The 17,053-nt window shown below is 37.0% G+C and overlaps 1 protein-coding gene across 8 annotated transcripts in view; it reads right to left on the bottom strand.

Moving 5' to 3' along the window:
- Positions 1–17,053, bottom strand: part of LRRC4C (leucine rich repeat containing 4C) — a 1,373,254-nt gene that overhangs the window by 542,585 nt on the left and 813,616 nt on the right. For all 8 annotated transcript variants that reach the window (XM_051826000.2, XM_051826012.2, XM_051825996.2 and 5 more), the window contains one exon: positions 13,339–13,475. The gene's annotated coding sequence lies outside the window, so the exon portion shown is untranslated. The remainder of the gene's footprint in view (positions 1–13,338; positions 13,476–17,053) is intronic.

Here is a 17,053-nt window from a genome sequence, read left to right as displayed (position 1 = left end):
CACTAATGCAATCTATTCACTTTCCAAGGCCCCACCTTCAGACAACATAATTGCATTAAGTTCTATCTTTAATCCATTAACACAAGATTCTTGGGATCAAGCCAATAAAACATGGGTTTGGAGGACATCAAATCTATGATCTTAAACATAGCAATCAAGGAGGTACCATGAAACACTAAAAACAGAAAGAAGGAAAAAAAAGAAGTCACCTTTGTCTGTATGTGTGAAATAATTGGAATAAACACACATACACATACCATGGGCTTTGTAATAAGAGGCCTTGACTCTCTCTCTCTCTCCCTCTCTCTCTCTGGCACTGCCTTTCAAATAAATAAATAAATTTTTTTTAAAAAAGGAAAATGTTTTATAAGCATAAGACTGAAGATAGAGATGTGGTTCTGGGATTTAACTCTCAGTGTACACATAAAGAACTGGAATGCCTCCAGATAGGTCACCCAGCAAACAAGTTTGCTTGAAGAGGTGGCTATTGTATGTAACATATAACAGGAATAACACTTGATATTTCCAATCTCATAGTGGAAATGAGGCTTCATTCAGGGCCGGATGATACGTTTTCTAGTTCACTGAAAGCCTAAGATTTACTTTCTTCATGAAAATGCCCACAGTTATTTCTGGGAATCTCAGGCATGTCTCACATTGCCTACAACATGTCAACCCTTTTTTTCTTTGTCAAGGGGCTATTCCACAGTCTCCACTAACAGTGAGCCCCTTGGAAATACTGGTCTGAAGCACAGTCATATTCTTCTAATGACCCTTTGGATAGGACCTTCCACTGACTGACAAGGTCTCATTGGCACCTGTAATGTGATTATTTCCTTTGTAACTCACATCTTAGTATCTGGACCCACAGAGCAGCAAGACTCTAACTATGGTTAGTTACATTCCTGTCGATCAGGTTCTTCCATTTCTGTACTTAACAATTCAATAGACATTCAAAAGTGACTTCTCAGCAGGACCAGTCCACACCATCTTCTCCATCTCTCCTGACTCTTACTTTGTTCTGAGAAACTCTGTATGTACAAACACACATGACTCTCTCCTGATTTTTTGGCCAAATTGAAAAACTAACCACTTCTGTATTCTACAAAATAAGTTTCCTACAAGCATCAAAGCCCACCAATTCTTTGACAACCAGCCTTTCTATCTCAATTTGCATACAACTGGGTCATTCTGCTGAGCACGGACCAAAGAAAGGAAACCAATACTTATAAAGTATTTTCACATAAATTATCTTACTGAAACTTACAACTATACTTTGAAGTAGATAATATTATTTGTTCTTCTCTATTTTAAATTCATTATATTTAAAAAAAATTCTTTTCTTTCACTCCAAAGATCTTTCTTAGTGCTTTTTAGCTCAGAAAAATGGAAATGCAAAGTTTCTATTTATCCAGAACAGAAACCTCAACTTTATTCTTAATCTCTCTCATACATCCTACCTTCATCAACACACAAATTATATTTACTCAAAATATATTTAGAATCCAGCCAATTCTTAACATTTGCACATAAACCACACTGTTTAAGAAATTATGCTATTGGGCCAGTGTTGTGGATTAGTAAAGTTCCCCCACCTCTTTGGGATGCATGCTTCCCATATCGGTACCAGCTCATGTCCTGGACACTCCACTTCCCATCCAGCTCACTGCTAATGGCAAAAGCAGTGGACAATGTTCCAAGTGAATGAACCCCTGCCACCTATGTGGGAGATCCAGATGAAGCTCCAGGCTCCTGACTTCAGCCTGGCCTAGCCCTGACAGTTGTGGACATCTGGAGAGTGAACCAGCAGATAAGATCTTTCTCTCTACCTCTCCCTCTTTGTAACCCTTTCAAAATAAATACATAAATCTCTAAAAATGAATAAGAAATTATATTCTTTCACATAGATTATTGTAATCACCTGTTAATCATTCTTTCTTCTTCCACTCCAAATTCCCTTCAGTCTATATGCATAACAGAAGCCAGAGGGATCCCACACCCTTTCCCACACTCCTCACCTCTAGAACCCCAACTACTGCACCATAGAACCAGCTACTAAATAAGTTTTTGTGTTTCTCAGACACACAAATCATTCTCCCACCTTGGGGCCTCTCTACTTGCTTCCTCTACCTGAAAAACTTTTTTGTAGGCATTTATTTGCATGTTATCCCCTCCCCTAGTCTTTCTCTACTGTATCTTTACAGTGATGATTTCCCTGACAATCAGTTTGAAATTACAATATACTCCTACACCAATCCTATTTGTCCTTTCCCTACTTAATATTTTTCTGCAGAACTTATTATCATCTAGAATAACCTATTTATTAATAGGACTTTTTTTTACTTATTTGTTTATTGACTATCTTTACCTACTAAATGTGTTTATGTAAAGACTGGGATTTGGGCTTGTGCTATTCTCTGCTATATCTACGAAACTGAGAATATTTCCTGACTCCTAGTGGGCGCTCAAGAATATTTATGTAATGACTCAATTACTCAACACATGCCTAGCAATGTCTTTGGAGAAAAATAGACTTGTGATCTAGTTCCTCCTTTATAATTTATTAGCACTTGACCTTGTGCATAAGACTCCCACAGTCACAGTCTCCTTTCCTTCATTATAAAGTAGAAATGATTTTAATAACATTAACTAAGATGACAAATGTGAAATGTCTTGGACATAGTAAACGTGAAACAAATGGTGATTACCATTGTTGCTACTGAAATATTTTTAACCTATGTGATGTTATTTTCAATCTCCATTAAATGGAGAATTTATTTTAGTGTCACACATGAATTAAATAGAACATATAAAATAATATAGGTGAAAATTTTCCAGCTCAGGATCTTGTCCATAGAAGGCCTGTAATGAATGGTTGTTTCGGTTATAGTTAATCTAGCCTCAAGATTCTTTTCAGTTCTTCTATGCACTAAATTTCTTGACTTCAAAAGTAGTTCAGCATCATAGGGAACTGGAAGGATTTTATAAAATCTAAGACTTAATATACCATGTTGCTAAAACAGTGTTTTGCCCAAGGCTTCCCTATTCAATTTTTGAGCTTGCAATGGCTGAGAATGAGGATTCTTCAAGACATGCTTAACAGCTCCCAGACCCCAAAGTAGGTGGCCCATGCTAAACAGATTTCTTTTTTAGCTCCAAGTAAATCCTCAAGGCCTTCATTGGTTTTTATTTCCTATCAAAAGCATGAGAACTCCTAAGGAAGCATCCTTAGAACTTTTCTTCCTGCAGGTAACCCACCTGAAAAAGTATCACTGTTAGAAAAAAAAATGACTTTTACATCAAAATCAATTCAAGTAATTAACCAACAGGAAATTGTGTAGCATAACCTTCTTTTGCCAACTCAGAAGAATGCAGGTCAAAAGTTTTATCAGTAGGGCATTGGAGCCAACTGTAACAGCCTGTACCATTCTGAGAGAATGCTCTGCACATCTCTTCCCAATTCTCTGGTCAGTGGCATCACATTGGTGACTGAAACGGCTAGAGGGAGTATTTACAACAGAGGAACAGATAACAGTATAAAATAGAGCTATTTTTTTTTTTTTTTTTTTTGGTCAGAGCTGGTTTTCCAGGACACCATTGGTTCTACTTTTTATTTCAAAGTGTTTGAAATAAACATCCACTCATTCAACAATTTGTCATTTCTGTGCCTTCTCTGTACAATACACTCAATTTAGAAGTTGCTCTCTATAATAGATGCATACCATTCAGTTGAATAGAATGCTTGTCTCAGATTGTTTTACTACCTTGAAATACTGGCTTTGTGGTTTGGTTTTCTGAACAGTAAATGTGTGCTATGAAACATATTGCCTTACTGCAGAGATATTTCATTGTATTTGCAACATGAATGTGAAGTTAAAGATGTAAAATGTGAGAAACCAACTATAAGATATTCCCATGATATTTAGCACATTCATCCCTGGAGAATTACATGTTCAAAGAAAACTGATGTACTGCCAATGATGATCGTTTCACTTACTGGGAGAAACAGGGTAGGACACATCACAGACATGTGCTGTTTTTTCCATCAAAAACATTCCAGATGCAGTAATGTAGAATGTGGCAAGGAGATTCAATCTAATTATGTTCTCCAAGTTACTTACCTATCACCTCTCAGACGTCAACTAAGCCATGTGAAGATGGCTCAGAAAAATTAGCTTATCACGTACCACACAGAAAAATTGCAGTGTCACATCAAGATGATGGAGATAATAAGTACTTATCACACTTTACACATATGTTTTTGATCTTTTTAATTTTCAAATTAGATTTTATATTCTGAGTTTAGCTTTGAAAGTAAAATGAATATTTTGTTGATGAATTTTTAAAAGATTTATTTTATTTATTTGAGAGGCAGAGTTACAAAGAGAGAGAGATAGAGATGTATGTCTTCTATCCTCTGGCTCACTCCCCAGATGGCCGCAACAACCTGGGGCTGGGCCAGGCCAAAGCCAGGAGATTCTTCCAAGTCCCCCAAATGGGTGCAAAGGCCCAATCACTTGTGCCATCCTCCACTGCTTTGAAAGTAAAGTGAAAAAGTGAGAGAAGCAGAGAGACCCGGAGAAAGAGATATTTCACCTGCCGTTTACTCCCCAAATGTCTACTACAGTTGGGGCAGGGTTTAAGTGAAGTCAGGAGCCCAGAACTCCATCTAGGTCTCCTATGTGAGTAACACTCAACTACTTGGTGTGAATTAGCACGAAGCTGGATTAGAACCAGAGATAGGACTCAATCACAGGTACTATAATATGAGATACAGGCCTATGAAGCTGTGTCCTACTAGATGAGCCATAACAGGTACACCAAAATACTATAATATTTAAAATAGATAATACAATATAGGATTCTTGGGAATTAGTATTGTGGTGTAGTGGATAAGCTGCCATCTGCAGGGCCAGCATCCTATATGGGTGCTGGTTCATGTCTAAGCCATTCCACTTCCATTCCAGCCTGATAAACTTTATAATAAATGGATGAATTATAGTCCCTCCTTTGGCTATGTTTAAGAATAGAATTAATGCCATTTCAAAGAACACCCATGCAAAATCAGCTCATCAGTGTGTGCTACTTTCTTGTTTATTCAACACAATTACTTTATTTTAGTTTGTGAATTATGGGATAGATGGGCTTGACATTGGATACCAAGAACACCAGTCTCTATATATGGTCTAACACAAGGCTTTCAGGGTAGGCAACTGAAGCAAGAGACTATATGGGAAAAATCTGGATGATCTTAAAATATAGAAAAGTATATGGCAGAAAATAATGTGTCTGTTTCTTTGGCTTCTAATAAGGCCAGAACAATTACCACCTCTGTACATTTGTAGGGATAAGATTTATAATGAACAATTCTCTAAATTAGTAGAGAAATGTGAAATGTGAGATTATTTCAAGTAGAAATGTTATATAAACACTTTTCTGTAGAATTTTTGGAAAATAAAGACACCTGAAAGTGATCACTCTCCCTCTGCTCAACTTCTATAGCCAGATATGTGTGACGAATAATGTGCTCCTCTAGGCACTTGCTGCAAAGATGAACAAGACACCACCTTGCTGTGAGGAGACAAAAAACAACTCCTAACCATGTATGTTATAGAGTTGACCTTTTTTTTTCTGTCACTATTAAGGGTTCTTAAGTAACTTGAGAGTTATGTATCACCATATATGTATATGGTGAAATATATATAAACTCCTTAGTGTTTAGAATATTTAACATATAGGGTGCAATTTGTTACATTAATTCATTTAATAATTGTTCATTTAATGATTAATTTAATCTCCTACTGTCTGAAGCGATCATCTCTATAACATGGTTTTATATACAATTCTACCAAATTCCACGGAATCAATTTAGTATTGATTTTTTTTCTATTTATAGGTTAATGATTCTAACAATTATTATTTTTAAAATTTAAAAAGAAAAAGATACCCTTCACAATGTCTTCAAAACATCTTCCAAGGGACCTCTACTTCCAGTAGGATATCCAGTAGGATAGAATAGATTGCTTTTCTCCCCATTCATCCCACTAAGTGCATAAAAAATCCCTTAACTTTGTTTTTAAAAATATATATGAAAGGGCCTTGAAAGGTATATGAAAGAAGCCAGATCATCTAGGAGGATTTGGAGCCAAGTTCTGACATTGTAGTTAGTTTTTCTTGCTTTCTTTCTTTTGTTTTTTTTTTTTTTTGTTTGTTTGTTTGTTTTGTTTTTTTGGCTCACACATCCCAATCTTAAAGTTATAAAGACCAGAGACCCAGAAATATCAGCAAATACATACACTACACATTCACACGCACACACATGCAAACTGGGAGCAGGGGGTAGCATTTGACTCTTTCTTGCCAAATGAAAAGGTACTGGCTGCCTATAAATATATAGAGCTTTGACATAATCACCAATTTTCTATAGTGATATATAAGAAGAAAAAATGTAAGCCTTTTGAGTTCACCAACACTCTTGTTTATGGCGCCAGTAATCACCCTAGGCACTTATCATGAGTTGCCAAGGCTATGGAAGCCTTTTGAGTTCGCCAACTCCAATCTTATTTAGAGAAGGTCATAGGCAAAGTGGAAGTTCTCTCCTCCCTTCAGAGAAAGGTACCTCCTTCGTTGATGGCCTGTTCATTCTACTGGGATCTCACTCGCAAAGATCTTTCATTTAGGTTTTTGTTTGGTTTTGTTTGCCAAAGTGTCTGGCTTTCCATGCCTAAAATACATTCATGGGCTCTTCAGCCAGATCTGAATGCCTTAAGGGCTGATTCTGAGGCTAGAGTGCTGTTTAGGACATCTGCCATTCTATGAGTCTGCTGTGTATCCCGCTTCCCATGTTGGATCGTTCTCTCCCTTTGTGATTCTATCAGTTAGTATTAGCAGACACTAGTCTTGTTTGTGATCCCTTTGACTCTTAGTCCTGTCATTATGATAAATTGTGAACAGAAATTGATCACTTGGACTAGTGAAATGGCATTGGTACATGCCACCTTGAGGGGATTGAATTGGAATCCCCTGGCATGTTTCTAACTCTACCATTTGGGGCAAGTCCAATTGAGCATGTACCAAATTGTACCTATCCTCCCTCTCTTATTGAAAATGAATCTTGATGTGAATAGGATGGGAGAGGAAGTGGGAGAGGGGAGGGTTGTGGGTGAGAGAGAAGTTATGGTGGGGGGAAGCCATTGTAATCCATAAGCTGTACTTTGGAAATTTATATTTATTAAATAAAAAAAGAAGAAAAAATGTAGTATGATCCATCATACAGGTCAATAAAGCCCTGGTGGTACATCCTGATTTCTTTTTTTTTTAACTTTTATTTAATCAATATAAATTTCCAAAGCACAACTTTTAGATTATAGTGGCCTTTTCCCCCAGAACCACCCTCCCACACACAACCCTCCATTTTCCCGCTCCCTCTTCCATCCCATTCACATCAAGATTCATTTTCAATTATCTTTATATACAGAAGATCAATTTAGTATATACTAAGTAAAGATTTCAACAGTTTGCACCCACACAGAAACACAAAGTATAAAGTACTGTTTGAGTACTGGTTATACCGTTAATTCACATAGTAGAACACATTAAGGACAGAGATCCTACATGGAGAGTAAGTGCACAATGACGCCTGTTGTTGATTTAACAATTGACACTCTTATTTATGACGTCAGTAAGCACCCGAGGCTCTTGTCATGAGTTCCATAGAAGCCTTTTGAGTTCACCGACTATGATTTTATTCAGACAAGGCCATAGTCAAAGTGGAAGTTCCCTCCTCCTTTCAGAGAAAGGTACCTCCTTCTTTGATGGCCCATTCTTTCTGCTGGGATCTCACTCACAGAGATCTGCTTTTTTAGGTCATTTTTTTTTTTTTTTGCCGGAGTGTCTTGGCTTTCCATGCCTGAAATACTCTCATCTGGCTTTTTAGCCAGATCCAAATTCCTTAAGGGCTGATTCTGAGGCCAGAGTGCTGTTTATGACATCTACAGTAGACTCATAGAATAGTAGATGTCCTAAATCCTGATTTCTATCTTCACCAGATGATTACAATTTTTCCCCAACTTCCTGGAGTTATGTCAGAGAAAAGCAGGAGGGGCCAGGACTTTCATCCCTGCTAGGTAGTAACAAAGTCACCCTCCACAACTTGCACCTCCCTCAGTGGAGATGACATGGGCAAGATGGATTTCTTTACTGTCTCAGCAGTAGCAAGATGTCCTTATTGCTATGTATTGGGATGATATTAGAAAAGAGTTAGGAGTTTCACCACTCATCAGTTGTTATGAGGCAATTCCCATTCACAATGTTAGTGGTGACCAAATTGGTAGCAATTACAAGGTGTTACTACCCCTCCCAACAAGGGGGATAGCAGTAGAAGTCTCACAGGAGCTAAAAACTCCTGCCCATCCCAAGCAGTAATGAGAAGTCCTTGTCCACTCCTGTGTCAACTGAGGCCCAGTAACGAACATGGGTTTCTACTTTAAACTTACATACTTTTACTCCAAATTCTCTTGATGGAGCAAAACCAGAAGAAACTAAACCTAAAGTCTTAACTGTCATTCAGAGTCTCAAAACATAATACCCAAAATGTTTAAAAATAATGTTTCAAGTTACTTATACCAAGAATCATGAAGATTTTAAGTGGAATGAAAAGGACATTCAATAGATGCTAATGCCAAGAGAAATGAATGAACACCCATAGCAATAAATAAACTTTGACCAAAGTTTCATACCTTACACAAAATGTAACCCAAAATTGATCATACACCTAAGCTTTTGTGTACATTTTTATGGGAAAAAAAGCATAGAAAACAATTTGTGGGGTCCAGGACAAGACACATAATTGTTATGTTGAATACTAATAACATGATCCATAACAGGGAAAAGTCATAAATTAGACCTCATCAAAATTAAAAACTTTTGCTGAATAAAAGGCTTCTTAAGAAGATAATAAATCAAGCTACAGACTGGGAGAAAATATTTGCAAACAACCTATCTGTTGATGACTAATGTCAACAATATATTTTTTCACATCTCCAAATACAATTGTGAAACGATAAACAATCCAATTATAAGCTAGAAAGATACATGAACAGACATTTTACTGAAAGTTTCATACTGAAAATGACGTATGGCAAACAAGCACATAAACAGATGCTAAAAATCTTATTGAGGAAATGAAAATCACAATGATAATGAGACATTTCTAAACACATATCAGAATAACTAAAAATAGTGGCAACACCAAAAGATGGTAAAGATGTTGACAAACTAGATGACTTGCACATTCCTAATAAAATGTAAAAAGGCATAGTACTCTCTCAAACTCTTTGGCAATTTAATCTGAGTATTTTTCCCAAGAAATAAAACTTACATCCCCAGAAATATCTGTACATGAATTCTTACAGAAACCTTTTTGGTAACATCCTCCAAATGAAAACAACCAACATATGCTCCAAGAAGTATACAATTAAACAAATTTTGGAATATCCTTGCCATTGAATATTATTACTCAGCAGAAAAATGTAAGTATAAGAATGTAAGATGTACTCAATAACCTGGGTGAAACTTCAGATAAGTGTGGTGAATGAAAACTGATCTGAAAAAATACATACTGTATGATCTCATTTATATAACATCCTTGTCATTACAGAATCATAGAAACTGAGAACAAATTAGAAGTTGCCAATGCTTAGAAGGATTTTATAGACAGGAATGAAGTGATGTGGCTATGGAAGGGCAGTATGAGATAATTTGGTGTTGACAGAAATGTTCAAAAGTTTTACTACATTAATTTAAACATCTTGGCAATATTATTTTACTATGTAGTTTTTCAGGATACTATTAGATATAAAGGGGTAAGGGTACATGTGGGATTTCTTTGTTGTTTCTTACAACTACATGTGAAAGTACAATGATTTAAAAATAAAACTTTAATTAAAGAGCCAATCATTGGGGCTGGAGCTGTGACATGGTGGGCTAAGATGCCACCTGCAGTGCAAGCATTCCATATGGGTGCTAGTTCAAGTCATGACTGCTCCACTAACAATCCTACTCCCTATTAATGCACCTGGAAAAGCAGTGGAAAATGGCCCAAGTACTTGGGCCCCTGCACCCATGTGGGAGACCTGGAAGAAGCTCCTAGCCCCTGGCTTCTCCCTGGCTCAGCCCTGGCTAATGTAGCCATCTGGGGAGTGAACCAGTGTATGGAAGATCTCTCTCACCCTCCACCCCTGTTTCTCTCTGCCACTGCTTCTCTGTAACTCTGGCTTTCAAATAAAGAAATACAAATCTTTAAAAATAAAGAACAGATCATTAACAGTATCACACCTATACATAAAAGTATCAGTCCATATCCCTGTTAACAAAGTGTCCATATTTTCTATTGTATTACTTTGTAATCAACTTGCTGATACTCCTTGATTCAGCCAGGAAAGCAGTAGACCAATCATCAGGCAATCATTAGTTAAGTTCTCAACTATGGTCTCTGGGCTGGTGTTATGGTGCAGTAGGTTAAGATACCACCTGTGATGGAGTGGTTCGGGTTCCAGCTGCTCCACTTCCTATCCTGCTCCCTGCCAATGTACCCAGGAAGGCTGCAGAAGGTCCAAATGATTGGGCCCCTTGGCCATGTGTGAGATCCAGATGAGACTCCTGACTCCTGGCTTTGGCCAAGCCCTGGCTTCTGTGGCCATTTGGAGAGTGAACCAATAGTTCCAACATCCATCCATCTCTCTTTCTCTCCACCCCCATCTGTAACTTTGTCTTTTAAACAAATAAATAAGTCTTTTTAAAAAATCTATGATCTCAGGAATCAGATGAACTGAGACAATTATATTCTCCCTTTAGAAAATTAAAACATGCACTGTCACACCAACATCTTTAAACATAAATGAAAACACAAGAAACAGTGGTCTCAATCAACTTACTATCTGTCAGCTCAAATTTGCCCTCCTCACTTTTGTTTTGAGATGGTGGGGTTGGCTCCCTGCTAATTACACTTCTTTGTCACTTGGCTCCATGTTTCTGTCAATATAAAGAGCTAAGCAAGACTGGGAGGTTGATGGGGAAGAGAAAATTTATTTTGGGTTCTGACAGGGTCACCCATACAACTGTGGGTTCCATTTTGTATCTTTTGTTCTACATTCCTGGTAACAGTGTATCTGTCCATCTCTCTAGTAATGCAACAGCCATAGCTGGATGGTACCCCTTCCACACACGTGATTCCCTTTCAGGTCTTCAGTCAATGACTTTGGCAGTGTTTCAGCTCTGTGGGGCTCCCAGTCTGAACTCCTGGGGGACCATGATCAGCTGGTCCTTCTCCTAAAAATTATGAATGCCAGTTCTGTAAAGTTTCCCACTGAGCTTCCAAAGTTCCTATTCCAAGGACTCCTGAATTCCAGTTCTGCAAAGCCCCTCCCCAAATATTTTAAATTCTAATAATCTTAAGGTCTTACCTTTTGTCCCTGCAGCCAGGGCAGTTACTTCCTATAGTTACTGGCTTTGTGATTACTGTCTACTTTTTGCCTCTCCAATTCTCTAATAACTGGCTAATAATTCTTGGGTAATTTAATCTGCTGAGATATCTAGTGTGGTTTCCTGAATATAACCTGACTGACACAAGTAGTTAGTAAAAAAAGTTGAATCTGATGAAAGTAAAGGTTTCTAAAGAGGTCATGAAATGCTATGTCTTAGGCAAAATTATGAGAGAAGCAAATATAAAAAACTATGGAAAATAATAAGAATTTTTTTTAAAAAATGGACTCTTAAATACAAGGAGACATGGAGTACCTTCTATGAAGAAGATACAGCCCATTTTGCTCATGAGAATAGTACACACTAATAAGAAGTTTCTAGAACTACCTTTTTGTTTATTCTTGTTTTTGAAGCCTGTGTCAGTTCTAGTTCATGTGTGTCACCAGAGTAATTCCCTTTTATCTGCTCATTTCAGTGAGTCTTTTTTTTTTTCCCCATAAGCAAAATAATCAAATGGAAACAACAGACTCCCATTGGTATAAACTGAAGGACCAAGCTTAAAGGCAGAGAAAAGCGAGAATCACATATGCTAAAACAAAACAAAACAAAAAATCACTTCAAGTTCATGTTGCTCTTGAGTGGCTGGTTCCTTATCTTTCTTTGTCTTACCACTGCTCCCTTCTCATCTTTACAGAGCACTTCACACTCAGCCAACACCTCCCTGGCTATGCTCTTATGTGACTCTCCAAACTAAATGGACTCTCTGAAGATAAATTAGCATATCTTCTATTTAGCTTAATCTACAGAATGCAATGGAGTGGAAGAAAGTGGTTGTCTTCTGGGAAGACATCTTGTGTTCTGAAAGCAGGACAGATAGCTGTTATACACACAACCCAGAGACAGCTAAATATTAACAGGAAAACACATGAGTAATTCTTCCTACCTTGGTTCCAGGTTCATTCACAACATTTCTACTTATCCGTAAAACAGCATGAATGATTCAAGTAAGCATTTGTCAGTTAAAATGGCAAGTACAAACTTCTCCCTTGCAATGAATGGTGCTTAATGTCACTGCAATTTGATCTTTTTCTTTTCCTCGTCAACAGAGTGAAACCCCACAGATGAATGAACAGATTGTTTCTGTTTCACAAGCTGGGTGGCTCCTATTTCTAGGCCTGAGTTGCCTTCAGTCTTGATGGCACATTTGGCTATAGAGGATGCCACAACCCATGCCCCCAGCTCACAAATCGCTGCTTGTTTTTGAGTCACTCGGACTTTCATTCTTTCCTGCTGGTTTGTTCAAATACAACTTTTCTAATATCCCAATAGCAAATATTTCCATGCTGTCACACATCAAACTTTCCAAACTCACCAGATTTTCAAAGAGAAAATAAAAAGCCAGCTACCTTTCCCAAATGCTTTGTTCATATTAATGACCCAACCACTGCCCCAGTTTCAAAAGAGGAGGAGAGCATCACCATTTGTCTTTCTATTTCACTCTGAATCCTAGGCAGGCCAATCTGCCACTCTTTCAACTCCCGGGGCAGCATGCAGAAACATCTGTTCATAGAACAGTTTGACTCTCGCCTTTATGCATAAATCACTACTAGTAAAAGTTTTATGAGGTGAGTCCTTTTTCCTCCTGTTTCTTCCTTTAGTAACTGACTGAAGCCCAAGTGAGCAAAATGAAATGGCCAGACATTTAGCCATATGCTGGCATCCACATGTGTAGTATGGGAGGGAAGAGAAGCTGTCAGCTGTACCAAAGGTACATTGTAATTATCTGAAATGTAATTAATAAACCAGTCAATGAATCTTTGAAGGATTTTAGCAGAGTAAATTATATTTCTCACTTACCTATAGCAAATTGTCCATGGACCAGTCTCCCTGTTTGTGAATCTTGGATTCAGTTAATTTATTGAGATTCCAACATAGTTTCAGGATGTTTCCATATTGTTAACCTATATAAGTTATTTCTGGTCTTCCAGCAACTCCTATATAAAGTAGAATAAGATAATAAGGATTATACAATGCTCAATAAAGTTTGGTTCATTTTTAATACCACTTCAAAATTGACTATGCTTGTTATTTGTAAAATAGAAAGCTATGGTATGAAACATTTTTCTTCAAAGACTGTATTTCACTTCACGTTATGGTGGATTTGTACCTACAATTACTTATAGTAAAATCCAGGTGAATGGTAAGGGCTCAATACCTGCTTATCACTTAGAGAGTCAATATAATAGGATTGATTACATTTTGTTAGTTATTACCTGCCCTGAGAATGAGAAAAGGAATTTAACACCTGAGAAGTTACCTTGGAGTGGGGCTGGACTGGTTTACATATACTATTGTATTCGATCAGCATAATCACCTTTGTAAACAACTAGTAACCACCTAGCTGGCAGGTGTTCTTATTAGCCTCATGTTATAATCATAGAGGAAATACTCTGAAGTACGGAAAATCAGATGTTAAGACCAGTTCAACTGAATCCATGGCTACAACACTTTCCTCACCCAAATGGGGAACATGAGCATAGAATATGGCTCTATTTCTATAAAAATTTCAAAATATTTTATACATGGATTCTTGCCTCAGATGAAAGAAAATAATTATTTGGGCATTAGGCTATGGAAAATTCCAAGCAAAGATTGATAATAAATTTCATGTCATATTATATCAAAATTATGATCAAATTGCTTAATCACTATTAAATAAAATTTGAGGAAAGTCATTGCTTTGGACTAAGTTCCTGCCCTAGACCTCAATAAAACAGACTGAAATGGCGTCAATCCTGACAAGTGCAATGTCATCAAACTGAAATTTTATGAGCAGGACCATTTTTAAACAAGTCAGTTTTTTTTTTTTTTCCCCAAAGGAAACAGGAAACTCACAGTAATTATTCTAATAAGCTCTAAGTTGGCATGGTAGGACACTGTGCCTATTTAAATCCTTATAAGGAAAGTAACCTGAATAAACTAATGTTGACCAATGCATTTTTTTTTATATTTTGTATTATGCTGTTTCCACTCAAACTACCTTAGAAAAACTGATTCACCATGCTTAAGGAGCACTTTTCTCCTTTTATAGATTGGGAGATTGCTTAATTTATGAATCACTAACAAAAATTAGTTAGATCTTCAAACTATTCATTGAAATTTTGTTCTTTGACACCACATACTTTTTCTTTCCTTTATTTCATTTGTTTTGACTTTAAAATGTCCACATATCTATTTTGGATTCAGAGGCCTTTTTTATTTGACAGGTAAGGAGACAGAAAGAGCTCCTACCTACTTGCTCGCTCCTCATACACCCATTACAGCCCCAAGTGAGCCAAGCCCAAAGGCCAGAGCACAGAACTCAATGCAGAACAACAAGGGTGGTGGGGACCCTTGGTTGGGACCCAAATCCTTGAACTAGCACCACTGGCTGTCAGAGTCTACATTGGCCCAGAGCTGGCATCAGGAGCTAGAGTCAGTTGATCATTGAAAACAGGTACTCCAATGTGAGATGTAAGAATCTTAGCTGCTAGGCCAAAAGCCTGCCTCCTTCACAGATTGCTTTAACTAAGTTCAACAACAGCATTTCATTTGCATCTAAACTGTGTTACTTATTTAACACTCCCTTGTAGCTCATATCAGGCAGTTTTTAAGAAATCAACAGCCTGGGATTCCTCTCTGCCTGACCCTAGATGATCATGATGACAAAACAAAGTACCCCTTGATCCCTTCTTGCTCCAGGAAATAACAAAATTTTCTTGTGCCTCCTAAACAAGAATAATCCTTCCTCTTAGGAAATGCTTACTTGTTTACTTGCAGCCAACCAAGACTTGTTAAATGTACCAAGCTCCAATTCTAAGTCAATTCATCATAGGTCTACAAGATACTCAGGCTACGACTGCCATCATGTCATTGTTATAATTCAATAAGAAAACCATCGATTGGGGGCCTACTACATAATAGGTCCCAGTTTTGTTATCTCCATTCATTATACAATTTATTCATGTAAAAATTGGTGCTCTACTGGATAAGTATTCATTGTATTTAGCATGCCATTTTGATTATCTCATTCTGATTCTATGGAAGAATTCTATAGGACTTGCAATTCTGTAGTTTGTAAATAATGACAGGGATGCAAAATAATTTTCCTCTGTAGATAAACAAATTTTCTCCTGCCCAGTAGCGGTTCAATTGACTTCCTTCCCCACTGTGGAAGAAGTTATTTACACATGCACTTCAATATTCTTCATCTATAAATGTATCGTCATTTTGATTTTCCTTTGAATTAGTTTTAACCCTCCTGGGTTTCTCATTGATAAATTTGTTTTGAAAAACCTTTAACACCTGCTTATTTTATATCTGTATGAGAGTAGTTATTGCATCTTTTTGAAAATTATCTTTGACTAGTCTTTAAATTAACCCTGTGGGGAATAGATATGTTGAGTACATTTTATAGACAAAAATCAGCAAAGCTCAGTGGTTTTTCCTAGTGCCACAAACATCCCCTGGCATCTCTTGAAGGTTAGATACTGTTAGAAGCCAGAGCTGCAAAGCTGAGCAAGTTTGTCTATGTTCTCAAAGTCAGGGAGAATAAATTGTTATCGAGTTGTGCCTGTGTGTAAGATGTTTTCATAGATATTCAGAAACTAAAAACTTAAAATTCTCACTAACCAAAATTCATTCTATCTTAAATACCAACCTCAAATGGATCCAAAAAGGTTATATTCCTTACTGTCTGAACTCACTCTATAAATGCTTGTAAACCAAATTTAGAAACCATACGGATTTGAAAAGAGAGATATTTGATTACTATCTTTTAATCCTTAAGGTCACCTTGTAAGGTAGGCTTTTTCCTCATTTGTGTATATAATAAAAAATGGGCTTCGAGAAATTGATATTTTAAATAAATCACAGCACATAACAATGGGAAGAGAGAGAGCAGTATCAAACAGCCCAGTGTCTCCAGTTTATGGATGGAAAAGCAGAATTTAGGGAGGTAGAGTGAGTCTCTAAAGTTTTCACAACCATCTAGTATCAGCCTATATCTCCAACCAGTGCTTCTAATTTCTATTACATCTTCCTTCTTATCTGGAGCCAGCAATGAAGAAATATGGACCAGGTGTTCGAATCAGTAAGAAAGGAGGGATACAAATTTTCAACATTTGTTCAAGGTTTTCAGAAGGATCCCAGGGGCTCTTTCCAACCTCACTCCCTTGTTTACTATCCATCCAGCTGGTCTGAATACTTCTGTCTGAATTCATTTCTCCTTCTCCTTTTATAGTATAATTTTATGTGTTTGAAGTCTTATCTTTCAGTAATAATCATGTGTTTCTTTCAATTTTTCAAAATGCAGTGACTATCAACAATAAGACAAAGGCTATTTAAAAGGTTAAGTATCTCCATGGCTGAATTTAATTATCTTGAAGAGGGAATTGTGTTTGCTAGTATCAACCTGGAAATACAACAGAAGGATATATCTAGCTTTAATGAAAATACGGATATGTACTAAGTATTATTAAATCCATAATGTCTTCTCAGTAGGATAAGAATCAAATTATAGAGTTCACAAGAC

The sequence above is a fragment of the Oryctolagus cuniculus genome, chromosome 1, assembly GCF_964237555.1.
Source record: "Oryctolagus cuniculus chromosome 1, mOryCun1.1, whole genome shotgun sequence".
Taxonomy (NCBI): domain Eukaryota; kingdom Metazoa; phylum Chordata; class Mammalia; order Lagomorpha; family Leporidae; genus Oryctolagus; species Oryctolagus cuniculus.
Note: the sequence above shows the minus strand (reverse complement) of the source record. Positions and strands in the feature narration are given on the sequence as shown.